Source organism: Perognathus longimembris, chromosome 6 (assembly GCF_023159225.1).
Source record: "Perognathus longimembris pacificus isolate PPM17 chromosome 6, ASM2315922v1, whole genome shotgun sequence".
NCBI classification, from domain to species: Eukaryota; Metazoa; Chordata; class Mammalia; order Rodentia; family Heteromyidae; genus Perognathus; species Perognathus longimembris.
This window is the reverse complement of record NC_063166.1, coordinates 36311130-36325335: the sequence shown is the minus strand read 5'-3', so window position 1 is coordinate 36325335 and position 14206 is coordinate 36311130.

Sequence of the window (14206 nt, the reverse complement as noted above, 5' to 3'; positions counted from 1 at the left end):
CAGGTGACATCTTGGGTGAGGGATGTTATCCTGTTAAAAGAGACTTTTGAAAAGGTCAGACAAAAGGCTGACTGGTTCACAGGGCCAGTTAACATGAACGACATGAGAGAACACACTCTGGCCATGAGCCAAAAGCAAAACAAAAAAATAAAAACCAAGAATGGCAGGTGGTGGCAAGGGCAACTCTATTTTTTTTTTTTTTTGCCAGTCCTGGGGCTTGAAATCAGTGCCTGAGCACTGTCCCTGGCTTCTTTTTGCTCAAGGCTAGCACTCTACCACTTAAGCCACAGCGCCACTTCTGGTATTTTGTATATATGTGGTGCTGGGGAATCGAACCCAGGGCTTTATGTATACTAAGCGAGCACTTTACCACTAGGCCATATTCCCAACCCTGCAACTCTATTTTTATACCACCAGCTTACTGAAGAGTTTGGTTGGGTTTTAAGATTCATGGCTCATTGGCCCTAGGACCACTTGTTCTACCTCAATCCGGTTTTACAATCCAATAACACAATTTAAATTATGTATCTTAAGGTGAAGATGAATGAAGTGTGCAGTGACTTCTTTTGTTGCTTATTGAGGAGGAGGGATTGCAGCAAGTCCAGAACTTTCTCTTCACATTCTACAGGCCTGATTTCTTGCTAATTTGCCCCCAGGTCACAGAAATATGGATCCCCAAACCCACCACTCTCCTTTGTGCCTTTGCTCATTCCTAGAGGGTTCCCTGTGATGTGTGCACACACATGTGTGCACACCAGTATTTGAGCTTGAACTCAGGACCAGGGTGTTCTCCCTTAGCTTTTTTCACTCATGGCTGATACTCTACCACTTGAGCCACACCTCCTCATATCTAGCTTTTATTTATTTATTTTGCCAGTCCTGGGCCTTAAACTCATGGCCTGAGCACTGTTCCTGGCTTCTTTTTGCTCAAGGCTGCCACTTGAGCCACAGAGCCACTTCTGGCCATTTTCTATATATGTGGTGCTGGGGAATCAAACCCAGGGCTTCATGTATATAAGACGAGCACTCTTGCCACTAGGCCATATTCCCAGCCCCTCACTGCTAGCTTTTTGCTGGTTAATTGGAGGTGAGAATCTAATAGACTTTTCTGTCTAGGCAGGCTTGGAACACTGATCCTCAGATCTCAGCCTTCTGAGTATGATTACAGGCGTGAGCCATTTGTGCTAGCCTTACCATATGAAAGTGGGGACTTTCACGTGCCAGGATAAGTCTTATTCATCTTCAGTCTTACCTTAGACCTTTCTGTCCTCCCATGAGGACTTCCTACCCCCTCATCCTATCTCCAACACTCACTAACTGATGGTACCATTAGCAGACTTTGCTTTTTTTAGTTACCTGTCAGTCTCTCTTTCTGTCCTGTGAACTCCTTGAACACAAAAGCTCTACATTGCTGGGGATATGGCCTAGTGGCAAGAGTGCTTGCCTTGTATACATGTAGCCCTGAGTTCAATTCTCCAGCACCACATATACAGAAAATGGCTGGAAGTGGTGCTGTAGCTCAAGTGGTAGAGTGCTAGCCTTGAGAAAAAAAAAAGAAGCCCTGAGTCCAAGGCCCAGGACTGGCAAAATTAAGCTCTATGTTTACATTTGTTATTCCAATCCTGGGACTATTCATGAGGGGAGTTTCTGGGTTTATTATATCCTCACAGCTGAACAATCTACTTGTAGGATTATCCCAAGTTAGCTCTTGCTCAGAAGTAAAAATTACACTCCCCCAAAATTAGGACACTCCCATTTTAGGGGTACACTCCCAGAGAAGCTAGTAAATTTGTTCAAAGTCATTGTTTATCTCTAGGGTGGTACAGTGCCATAAAATATATAGTTATACATGTGGAGTATATAATTTACTGTGTAATTAAAGATGGGTTGCTAATTGAGTCTACTTCCCCTCAGGAGCTGTGTCTTAGCAATCAGCATTGGAGGCCAGTTGTGTAAAAGTAACTTCAGACCTTGAATAGAATGAAACAGCCAAAACAAAAGAGTGCTGAGCAAACTAGCTGTCCTCAAGTCCATCCACATGTCACTAGTACAGAAGTATTTAAAGATCCTTTTTTAACTTTAAACTGACTGATAGGATAGCCACATCTTTTTTGTTTTATTTAATTTTTTTGCCAGTCCTGGGCTTGGACTCAGGGCCTGAGCACTGTCCCTGGTTTCCTTTTTGCTCAAAGCTAGCACTCTACCACTTGAGCCACAGCAACCATTTCTGGCCTTTTCAATATATGTGGTACAGAGGAATCAAACCCTGGGCTTCATGCATGCAAGGCAAGCAAGCACTCTACCACTAAGCCATATTCCCAGCCTCCGCCCACCCCCACATCTTTTTTATTTGTGTTTTTTAATAGCTTGTTTAAACCTCATTAGGAGGTTTTAGATATTTGAGAATACGATCAGTTGACAGTGGATATTTCTGAGAATCAGTTGTTGGTTCACTTGTAGGTTTAGTATGGTCCAAATGAAATGGCACTGGTATTTGATGAGACTTGGAATAAATAGGACCATGGGCTCTTTCAGAAACTTGGCCATTGGCAGGAGCAGAGGTAGGGATGGAGGTTGCTGAAGATTATACCAGGGCCTTGTGTCTGCTCTGCACATGTCTACCAATGAACTGAATCCTCAGCCCATAAAAAACTGAACTTGAACTTCACTGGTATTATATGGATGTGATTTCTTCATGTCATAGAGAAATGAGATTTCTTATATTTATTTGGTTATTTATTTCCTATATTTATTTATTTGTTTGTTTGTTCATTTGGTAGTGCAGAAGTCAGGGGCACAATGTACAGGCTATGCAAGCTCTGTATCATTGAGCTACATCCCAGAATCTAGCTACACCCCCAAATATAGCTACACTCTACAATACATTTCAACAATATATATGCCATGTGCCAAGATGTATTTAGCAAATGCCTTCCACATGCATGCTGTCCTTTGTCCTAAGTCCTGTGCCTCTCTGGTGCCAGTACCTGAGAAGCCCAAAGGCTTCTTCTTTCTGTTTTAATACTTTAGAGATAGGATTGCTGTGCTATACAGTAATTCTATGTTAGTTATTTTTTCCCTTGTCTACTGGGGTTTGAACTCAGGACCCTGAGATTGCTAAACAGGCGTTCTACTCTTAAGCCACACACCCAGCTCTGCCAACTTTTTGAGAAAAGGCTGAACTATTTTCTACATGGCTGCATTATTTTCCATCTCCAATGCATTAATATTTAATTTCTCTACATCTTCACCAACAATTATCATTTTATACTTTCTAAAAAGAAATTTTAGCCAGATATGGTGACTTATGCTTCTAAGTCTAGGATTTCATGGTGTAGAAATTGGGGGGATTATGGCTCAAGTTCAGACCAAGCAAAATGTTTATAACAAACCATCTTAATCAATAAGCAGGGGGTGGTTGTGCCCTGCCATCCCTTCTATGCAGGGAGTGGAAGCAGAAAGCACATACTGGAGCAGTCTGGGTTGGTCCAGGGCAAACATGACTCCCTAAGGAAAGCCAAAAGGGTTGAGGTGTGGTTCAAACGATAGAGGCTCAGTGCAAGGCACTGAGTTCAAACACCAGGATAGCCAGAAAAAAGTTATAACAGACATCCTAATGGGTCTGAAGTGGCATATCATTTAGGTTTCAAATTTATTTTACATGTGTCTAGTGACTAATAATTTGAGCAATTTTATGTGCTTATCTGTATATATTCTTTAGAGAAATATCTATTAAGTCCTTTGTTCATTCCTCCTCTTTTTTCTCCTCCTCCTCCTCCTCCGCCTTCTCCTCTCTTCTTTCTTTTTCCTTTCCACCTATATTCAGGCTAACTGGGAACTTACTATGTAAAATAGGCTTGTTGTAAACTCAGAATCCTCCTTAGCTCTGCATCCCAAGAGCTTAAAGGTATGTGCCCTCATGCCTGGCTGGTTTGAACTCTGTCTAGGTTATTAATCCATCTGAGTTAATTTTTGGATGTAGTAACAGATAGAAGCATCTTCTTTTGCATGTGGAATCTAGTTTTCCAAGGCCCATCCATTGAAGAGATTGCTCGTTCCTAGACTAGATGAACTTGGCATACTTGTGACCAGAGACATGGATTTATTTCTACATTTCCAATTCTAGTTCATTGGTATATACATCTATTATAATATACTACTCTGGGTTTTATCTTTGTTTGTGTGCTGGTACTGGGGTTTGAACTTAGGGGTTGGGAGTTGTCCCTTAGCTTTTGCATACTCAAGGCTAACCCTCTACCACTTGAGCCACAACTCCACTTTGAGATTTTTTGTTAGGGCTGGGAATGTGGCTTAGTGGTAGAGTGCTTGCCTAGCATGCATGAAGCCCTGGGTTCGATTCCTCAGCACACAAATATAGAAAAGGCCAGAGTGGTACTGTGGCTCAAGTGGTAGAGTGCTAGCCTTAAGCAAAAAGAAGCCAGGAATAGAGCTCAGGCCCTGAGTCCAAGCCCCAGGACTGGCAAAAAAAGAAAAAAACAGGTTTTTTTTTGTTAGTTAATTGGAGTAGCTAGGATTACAGGCATGAGCCAACAGCACCTGGCTTAGCTGTTTTCCGTCCTTCCTTTCTTCCTTTTCTTTCTTTCTTTCCTGGTTAACTGGAGATCAAAGTCTCACCAAGTTTCTTACCTTGGCTTACTTCAAACCACAATCCTCAGATGTCAGCTTCCTGAGTAGCTAGGACTACAGACATGAGACACCAGCATCCAGCTACTACTCAGTTTTGAGTAAAGTTATGTGTTGTTGTAGTTTTGAAATTGGGGTGTGGGATTGCTCTAATTTTCTTCGCTCTTAAGATAACTTATGAATTTTAAGTCTGGCAATGAGGACTCATGCCTGTAATCCTAACTACTCAGGAGGCTGAAATCTGAGGATTGCGGTTCAAAACCAGCCTGGGCAGTCTCACAAGTCTATGAGTGTCTTATTGTCTAAAGGAAAAAAAAAAAAAAAACTGAAGTGGAGCTGTAGCTCAAGTGGTAGAGTGCTATTCTAGCCTTGAGCAAAAAAGCTCAAAGACAGGACCTAGCCCCTGAGTTCAAGCCCTAGGACCTGTGTGTGTGTGTGCGCGCACACACACACACACACACACACACACACACACACACACATACAAAGGTAACCTGTGGCTCTTGGAAAACCTATACAGTTCCATATGAATTTTAGGATAGCCTTTTATATTTCTAAAAACAACAACAAAAACACCCCCCAAACTGCTTTCTTCCCCAGAGCCTGCCCTGGTGTCAGCTCCCCTCAAGCTCTCTGCATGACCCTTGTCACAGTGTTGGTCCTACTTGCCTGGAAGACAGGTTAATCACCTTCTGCCAAGAGCTTCCTCCCTTTCACCAACATTATGCACAGGAGGATACATCTGCCTGAAACTACTACCCAAGAAGCTCCTTACAGAGGTCCAAGGCCCTTTGTCTTCAACTAATGCTGTGTTTGAGCTGCATTAAGAGAGAGGAAGGGGAAGGCTAGAAGTGTGTCTTAACTGGTAGAGCACCAGCTGTGAAAGCAAGCGAGCAAATGCAAGGCCCTGAGTTCAAGCCTCAGTACTGCCATAAACAAACAAATAAATGTGGGTTTGTTTTTTTGTCAGTCGTGGGACTTGCACTCGGGGCCTGGGCACTCATTCCTGGGCTCTTCAGCTCAAGGCTAATGCTCTACCACTTGGGCCACTTCACCACTTCTGGTTTTCTGATGGTTAATTTGGAGATAAGAGTCTCACAGACTTTCCTGCCTGGGCTGGCTTTGAACCGTAATCCTCAGATCTCAGCCTCCTGAGTAGCTAGGGTTACAGGTGTGAGCCACCACCATCTGGCTGTTCTTTGTTTTGTTTTGTTTTGTTTTTTAAAGATGGCAAGGCGAGTGGCTGGGAATATGGCCTAGTGGCAAGAGTGCTCGCCTCCTATACATGAAGCCCTGGGTTTGATTCCTCAGCACCACATATATAGAAAATGGCCAGAATAAATTAAAAAAAAAAAAAAGAAAATGGCCAGAAGTGGCGCTGTGGCTCTAGTGGCAGAGTGCTAGCCTTGAGCAAAAAAGAAGCTAGGGACAGTGCTCAGGCTCTGAGTTTAAGGCCCAGGACTGGCTGGTAAGGCTGAGACTTAAGATCTCTGTCCGGTTGGGTACTGATGGCTCATTCCTGTAATCATAGCTACTCAGGAGCCTGAGATCTGAAGATTGCCATTTGAAGCCATCCAAGACAGAAAAGCCCATGAGACTCTTATTGCCAGTTAACTACCGAAAAAAGCCAGAAGTAGGTCTGTGGCTCAAATGCAAATAAAGCTCAAAAGATAACGCCCAGGCCCTGAGTTCAAGCCCCAGGACTGGCGCACTGGCAAAAAAAGATTCTTTTCTCTAGGTTTAAATTTATACACTTGTATTCTATTTCTGGCCTTCTACTCTACGTTCTAGGCTAAGGCAAAAATCCTACATAGATCTTTAACTTGTTGGCTATTGGGTCAGTATGAATTTGGTAAGAATTTGTTATTGCTAGCCCAAAAGCCTCCTCTCTCATACCTCAGCATGCTCTATCCCTGGGCAACACTGGGCCCATTTAGTAAGTAATTAGCCTCCATCTCCCTTTACTTTGAGATAGCACTCCTTTGGAGTAGCTTTAGCTATATAAGGCAGCAAGATCCCCTCAACCTCACAGGTCATGTAGGTCACCTGAGATGGCACTCCTTTGGGGGCAGCTATAACCATATAAGGCAGCAAGATCTCCCAAGCCTTGGAAGTTATAATGGTCACCTAACAATTGCCAGCACTACTTTTCACTTCTCTCTTGTGAGAAGGGGTCTTGCTGGTCCCTTTGTTGGCAATAAACCTTTCCTTTTTTCTTCATACCTGGATGTCTGTGAGGTTTCTGGCAAAGTCTAATGTATTCTAACAGTTATGTACTGAATTGGGCAGTGTAACAGACACAGGAGAAAGCTTATGTTTATGACCTCTGGGAGTTTGGAGTCTGATAGGGGAGTTTGCATGGTAGACCAGTGCACCAAATATCCGAAGCATGGCATGGTTATTAGCTAACCGTGCAGTGTGTTTTGTGGTACAGGTAGTATGTAAGATGGGGTTCAGCGGAGGAACAGCAGCTAAGATTGCAGTGATCATGAAGGGCTGCACGGAATACAATTGAGGTTGATTTCCTGAAGGGAGAAGAAAAGTGGAACACTTGGGGGCATGGCTCAAGTGGCAGAGCACCTGCTTAGCAAGCTAGAGATCCTGAATTCAAACCTTATTACCACCAAAGTTTGGGGGAGGGAGAGAGAAGCAAAAACATTCTAAAGATGCAAATGATGCTATGAAGAGAGATGACAGCAAAATCCAATACCTCAGTGGGAGTGAGCTTAATTAGTAATTGCCTCTGAACCAGTGAAAAATTTCCTTTTCATTGTAACCCACCCATACTAGAGAAGAGACAGGCCCCCAGCCACAGGGCTGGAGTAGAGCCCAGTCGACCATGAGCCAAAAATCTGCAGTTGTTGCTGTTCCAGGACTTAGTAGCTCATGTCAGGTAGTTTCAGTAGCCACTGACTTTCCAGTTTCCAGGGGGCCCATGTTCTCCATGTGAGGGTAGAATGCCATCCTCACAGGTGCCTTACCTGTGATGGAGCTGGGAGTGAAGTGGGGAAGATAATTAATCTGTTGCTATGCTAGCTTTCTACAACAAAGTATTGCTAATACTGTTCTGTAGTGTTCAAAGTAAAACTTTTCTTTTACTGTTCTGTAGTGCTCAATGTAAAACTTGTCTGAAGCTGGCCCCTGCTGTCAAGTTATGTAGTTGGATTTACCCAACTTGCTTTGAACTTGTTTTGCTCTGTATTGATCACACCCATAACACCCCCTGGAGAGTTTTATCCTGTTTGGCCACCTGGTTGTTGGATAACTTCTAGTGAAGATCAAGATGCCCTGACCTGTTGTAACTGATACCTCTTGGAAGTAACAAACCCCTATTGTTAAGCTAAAGGGAAAATTCCTGTAGTTTTGGGGTACATAAGCAACCTTCTGAGCTGGCCTGGGGCTACATCTTGAGATCCCTACCTTGAGTGCAGCCCTGGCACACCAGGACTTTCTAGCTTGATATAATCCTTTTTAAATTTTCTAGTCTGAGTGTCTCATTGCCTGCCGATCGGTGGACCCCACAACAGGAGCACCACCAGGCACACCCATGGCTCTAGCTTTTATTGTGTTGTCACACCCTGGTTACTCCTCACCTGGAATGACTGAAACAGCCTTATGTCTGACTTCCCTGCCCTTAGGCTCATCTCTGCTCCACTGTCTAAAGCACCCACAAGGTTCAGTGTCTCTCATCATCATGTCGCTCCTTTACTCAAGAGCGTCTCACAGCTTGGAGCTGGACTTCCAAAGCTCAGGCTTTCTGGGATTTTACTCATCTCAAGTGTCCCATAACTTCGTCGCACATGCAAAGAAAGCTGTTCTGGAGATGGGTACTGATGGCTCATGCCTGTAATCTTAGCTAGCCAAGAGTCTGAGATGTAAGAATCTCAGTGTAAAACTATCCCAGGCAGGAAACACCATAACACTATTATCTCCAATTAACCAGCAAAAAGCTGGAAGTAGAGCTGTGGCTCAAGTGGTAGAGCACCAATGGAGTTGAGAAAAAGATAAGAGGTAGTGCCTAGGCCTTGCTTTGTTCACTCAGTTTTTCAAATAGTTCCCGAGCATCTATTAGATCTCAAATACAACAGTGTTATAGGCTGAATGGTGTCTCTTCCCCCAAAATTCATGTGCCCAATAATCAGGCCAGTCATATGAATTCATGGAATAGGACCTATAAGGTCCTATTAAGTACCTATAAGGTACTTAAGATAAAGCAAAGTCATTATGGTAGACATTTTTTTTTTTTTATCTGTGTCCTTGAGATCAGGGCTGACACACAGAAGACCATGGGAGGATACAGAGAAGATGACAGCTAAGGCCAAGGGGAAGATTCCTTGGTCCTGTATTTCTAGTATCTGACAATGAAGGTGATAAATATCTGTGGTTTGAGCCACCCAATCTGTGTTACTTTTATGGTATTTCTGGCAGATAAATACAGATCCTTTTGCCAGACCTATCTTAATAGTGGCATTAATGTGCATGAGCGTTCAATATTTCCTGGTAAAAAATAAATCATATGGTATGTATATTTCAACCAAATACATCCTCTACTATTGAGCTCCAACAACTTGATTTTGTAACTTAGCCACTGATGCCATCCATACCAGTATTTATAAATTACCCTCATTCTTTCTAATATGTGCTTCCTCAATAGAAAAATGTGCTCAGGCCCTGAGTTCATGGCCTAGGACTGGCAAAAAAAAAAAAAAAAAAAAAAAAAAAAAAGAATCAAAATATATACACAAAACACGGCATCAGAGTCAGTCACTTTTTTTCTCCTTTGAAACAGGGTCTCACTGTATAAGCAGGCTAGCCTTGAACTGATACTCCTCCTATCCTAGCCTCTTCAGTACTGGGACTACAACTATGTACCACACATCATTTTACAGATGAGAAAGCTTAGAGCCAAAGTTCCATGGGAGGACTTCTTTATTTTTTTCAGTCCTGGGACTTGAACTCAGGGCCTGAGCACTGTCTCTGGCTTCTTTTCTTTTTTGCTCAAGACTAGCACTCAGCTGCTTGAGCCACAGCACCACTTCTGGCCGTTTTCTATATATGTGGTTCTGGGGGATCAAACCTAGGGCTTCATGTATATGAGGCAAGCACTCTTGCCACTGGGCCATATTCCCAGCCCCGGGAGAACTTTTTAAAAATATAATTTTATTGTTATTGTTTAGGTGTTGTACAGAATAATTACCATTTCATAAGTCTGGTAAGCAGCACATTTTTTTCTTTTTGTACAATGTCATCCTCCTCAGTTTCTCCTTCCTGTCCCTGCCCACAAGTTACATAGTTCATTTCTACATAGTATATACTGAATAGCATGATTATATCTGTTACAATTTGCTCATCCTTCCTCCCTCCCTTTCTGCACACCCCAAAAGGAAAAAAAACCCTCAAAAGCAAAAGCAAAAAAGCAAAAAGCAAAAACACTACCACCACCAACAACAACAAAACTATGTTTCTATTTCTTGGAATTTGTGGTTATTTTTTGTTTTTCTTTTGGTTTGTTTTTTGTCAGTCATGGGGCCACTTCCAATTTTTTGGTGGTTAATTGGAGATATGAATCTCACAGATTTTCCTGCCTAAGCTGGCTTGGTGATCTTCAGGTCTCAGCCTCAGTAGAACACAGATATGAGCCACTAGCGCCCTGCTGGAATTCAGCTTAATAAGTACTAAGTAATAATAATAAGTAATAAGTAAACATTCAGAGGAATTACGCCTTTAGGTTCCTACCCTAAGGGTATCTGAATGTGATAAATATTTCTTTTTAGCTATTTTTTTATTTTGTTATAAAGGTGATGTACAGCGTGGTTACATAAGTTAGGTAAAAAGTACATTTCTTTTTGGACAATGTCACCTCTTCCCTCACTCTCTCCCAGTTTGATAAGTATTTCTTATAATTGGAATAATAATATAAGTAGCTGCCCAATTTAAATATATATATGTCAGATTTAATCCATTTCCTAGGCATCAGTCACTACAGAAGCTCCTACTAATTATATTTGCAACGAAGCAGCTCACACTCAATTCTACAGTCTCAATTCCAGTCTGGATTGAGACCCCATAGTCCCCATTCAATCACTATGCTTTTGCCATTCTGTCCTCCTTGCTGTTCTTTAATAACCAAATATTCATTGAACACAACAGCCATTTCAATGAGCACTTCCCTATAAGTCCTCCAAAGATCTCTTGAAGTATCGAGGACCTGGCTGTGGTAGCACATGCTGATAGTTCCAGCACTCAGGTGGGCCAGGGTTGGGGGATGGTGAGAGCCAAGAGTTTTGGTTTTGTTGTTTGTTTTAATTTTTGAGATAGTATCTCACTATGTAACTCAGGCTGGCCTTGAACTTGCTATGTAGACCAAATGGGCCTCAAAGGGCCTTCAGTGTAAGAGAGAACTAGACAACATAGCAAGTCCTATCTCAAGAAAAAAAATAACAAAAGGGGCTGGGAATGTGGCTTAGTGGTAGAGTGCTTGCCTAGCATGCATGAAGCCCTGGGTTTGATTCCTCAGCACCACATAAATAGAAAAAGCCAGAAGTAGCACCGTGGCTCAAGGCCCTGAGTTCAAGAACCCAGAACTGACACCCACACATACACACATACACACACACACACACACACCCCAAAAGATGTATATAGGAAGATGTGTATAAATTCTATGCAAATACTGTATCTTGAGCTCCAGACCCAGAGCTCTTACTTCCATGTCTGGCTTTTTGCTGGTTAATTGGAGAAAAGAGTCTCAGATTTGTCTGCCCAGGCTGGCTACAAACCTACATATACACATTGAGAGTGTTATGTTTGTTTGTAAATCCTCTTTTACAGGTGAGCAAACAGGCTGAGAAAGCTTAGCAGCTTTCTGAGGTACATGGATAGTGAACAGGGGAGAGATGCAAGGCTGCCTATGTCTTCTTCAGCCCATGGGTCATGTCCTGCCTGCCCTTGCTTTCTGAGTAAAGATGGATTGAGCTATAGTAACAAAAGGGAGCATGAACAGAAGGGGTTAGAGAGGAGTCAGATCTTCAGAGGCAGACCTGAGAACACTTGGGTGCCTGGTAAAAGGATAGGAGAAATCTGGAACAAGGCTGATATTTCTGGCATGGGCAGCTGGTATATAGTGGGCTTTCCTGAGGTGGGGCACAGAAGAAGGAACAGGTAAAAAGCAACAAGCTCAGGTGTTGCTGTGATACAAGGCAGAAGAGGCGGAGGAGTGGCCCACAACTGGGGAGGATGCAGAGGAAGAAAGGGATTGGGAAGGTGTCAGTCAGCTTTTTATTACTGTAACAAATATCCAAGAGAAATGAACTCTGCAAAGATTTTGTCTTTTCTCAAACAGAGGTTTCAGTCTATGCTTGAATGACATGAGCGTGGAAACATAGGGTAAAGCAAAATCCACTTACATCATGAGCCAGGGAGCCAAAAAGAGAAAAATGGAGGAGCTGGGGTCCTCTAATCCCCTTCAATACTTTAAGGACATCCCAACCAGCCTCACCTCCTAATGGCTGGCCTCATCTCAACAGTACCACAAGCTAGCTTGCCAGTCCTTAACACATGAGCACTGGGGGGCCATCACAGACTCCAATTATAGCAAGAAGTGTAGGGTTGTGTTTAGAGAACCTTGAATGGCAGGCTGAGCAAGGTGTTACAGGTGGAGCAGAAATCCTCAAGTAGGGTTGATGTAGATTGATTTAAAATGAAGAGACTTAAAATGGGGAGACCGGTCAAAGGATTTTGCAATAATGCTGAGAAGTAGTAATGGCACCTGGGGTTGGATGGGGACACAGGGATTGGAGAGAAGAAGATGGTATAAAGTCAGTAAAAGGACTTTGATAACTAGATGTGCTGGTCCTGGGTCTTGAACTTGGGGCCTGGGCTCTGAAGCTGAGCTTCTTCTCAAGGCTAACAATCTACAGAGCACTTTCTGGCTTTTTTCGAATAGCTTATTGGAGATAAGAGGCTCATGGACTTTTCTGCCCAGGCTGTCTTTGAACCATGATCCTCAGATCTCAGCCTTCTGAGTAGCTAGGATTACAGGTGTGAGCCACCAGTGCCTGGCAGAACCAACTTCTTTGCTGGTGGTAATGTTCAAAACACATGCTTTTATCCTTGTCTCCCCGATGTGTTCCACACAATATTGATTCTTTGACTAAAGTATCTGAAGTACTTCCTGGATGGATCTGATAGGGTCCATCTCTGTCCCCTGAGAGACTATTTTCAGCACAGATATTTATCTCTCACTTCCCACAGATATTGCGATAGCATGCTCATGATTCTAGTTTTGGATAAGATGCTGGATTTTTGGGGGGTGATGGTGTTGGTACTGGGGTTTGACCTCAGGGCCTTGTGCTTGCTAGGAAGAAACTCTACCAACTGGGCCATACTTCCAGGCCCAGAATGCAAGATCTTGAGCACTAATATGGGATACTGCCAGGCCTCGCTCTACCTCCCCCCCATCTGCGTGGGAGGGGGTCCTGGGCTTGTCTGTCTCTTCCGTGTGGGATCCATTCTCGCTCTTTCATGCCTCCTGGCCAGTAGAGGTTAATCGGGGAAGCGGGGTCCCAATGTAGCCTCAGTTCACGTGTGGTTGCGAGACCCCACGCCCGCCAGCCCAAGGAAAGACACGGGTGTGTGGGAGTCTCGGAGAAAGCCTCTGGGGCGTTCTGTTTATTCAAATGAGGAGCCAACAGATATACCCCCAAAGGTGGGCACAGGAGAGGGGCTACAGGTTGGCCACAAGGGCTGTCCCTCAAGTGATGTCAGGGGACTTCCTCTATGGGCAGAGACCCAGCCCCCCAAGGCCTGGGTTCTGGGGTCCTGGCCATCAGACACGTGTCCCAGTGGTGGGGGCTTCTCTTCCTGTTAAAGGTGGAAGGGGAGGGGACAGGCTAAAGCCAGCTGTGGCCTCTTAAAGGCACAGCTGTCCCCAACAGGATACAAAGAGTTTTGGATTTTAAATTGTGTTACTAATTAATAATATGACCCTGAGTTAGTAATTTCCCTCTTTGGGCCCCAGTTTTCTCATCTATAAATGAAGATTTGTGTAAGACCAACGGTGTTACCAAACTTCTTTGGAATCAGCTCAAGATAGAGTGGAAAAATAGAAGAAGCCCTGATTTTTGGGTGATTGTCAATTTCTGTGATGTTAATTCCTTCTTATAAATGCCCGCTTCAAAATACCGACTTAAGTGCTGAGCATAGGAGATCTCACACCTGTGATCCTAGCTACTTAGGAGGCTAAGATCTGAGGATTATGGTTCAAAGCCAGTTGAGGCAGGAAAGTCCATGAGACTCTTACCTACAACTAACCAAAAAGCTAGAAGCAGTAGAATGCTAGCCTTGAGCAAAAAAGCTCAGGGACAGTACTCTGGCCCTAAGTTCAAGCCCCAGGACCAACACAAAATGAGACAAAAAATACACTGGCTTGAACTCAATAGGATTTCAAATTTCCTAAAAAAATTAACAATGCCTTTTGATGTCAGGATAACACCAGCTAGGATTAATGGCCACACACTATTTCTATCCTAAAGTCTTGTGATAATATATGTCTAAAACCTCT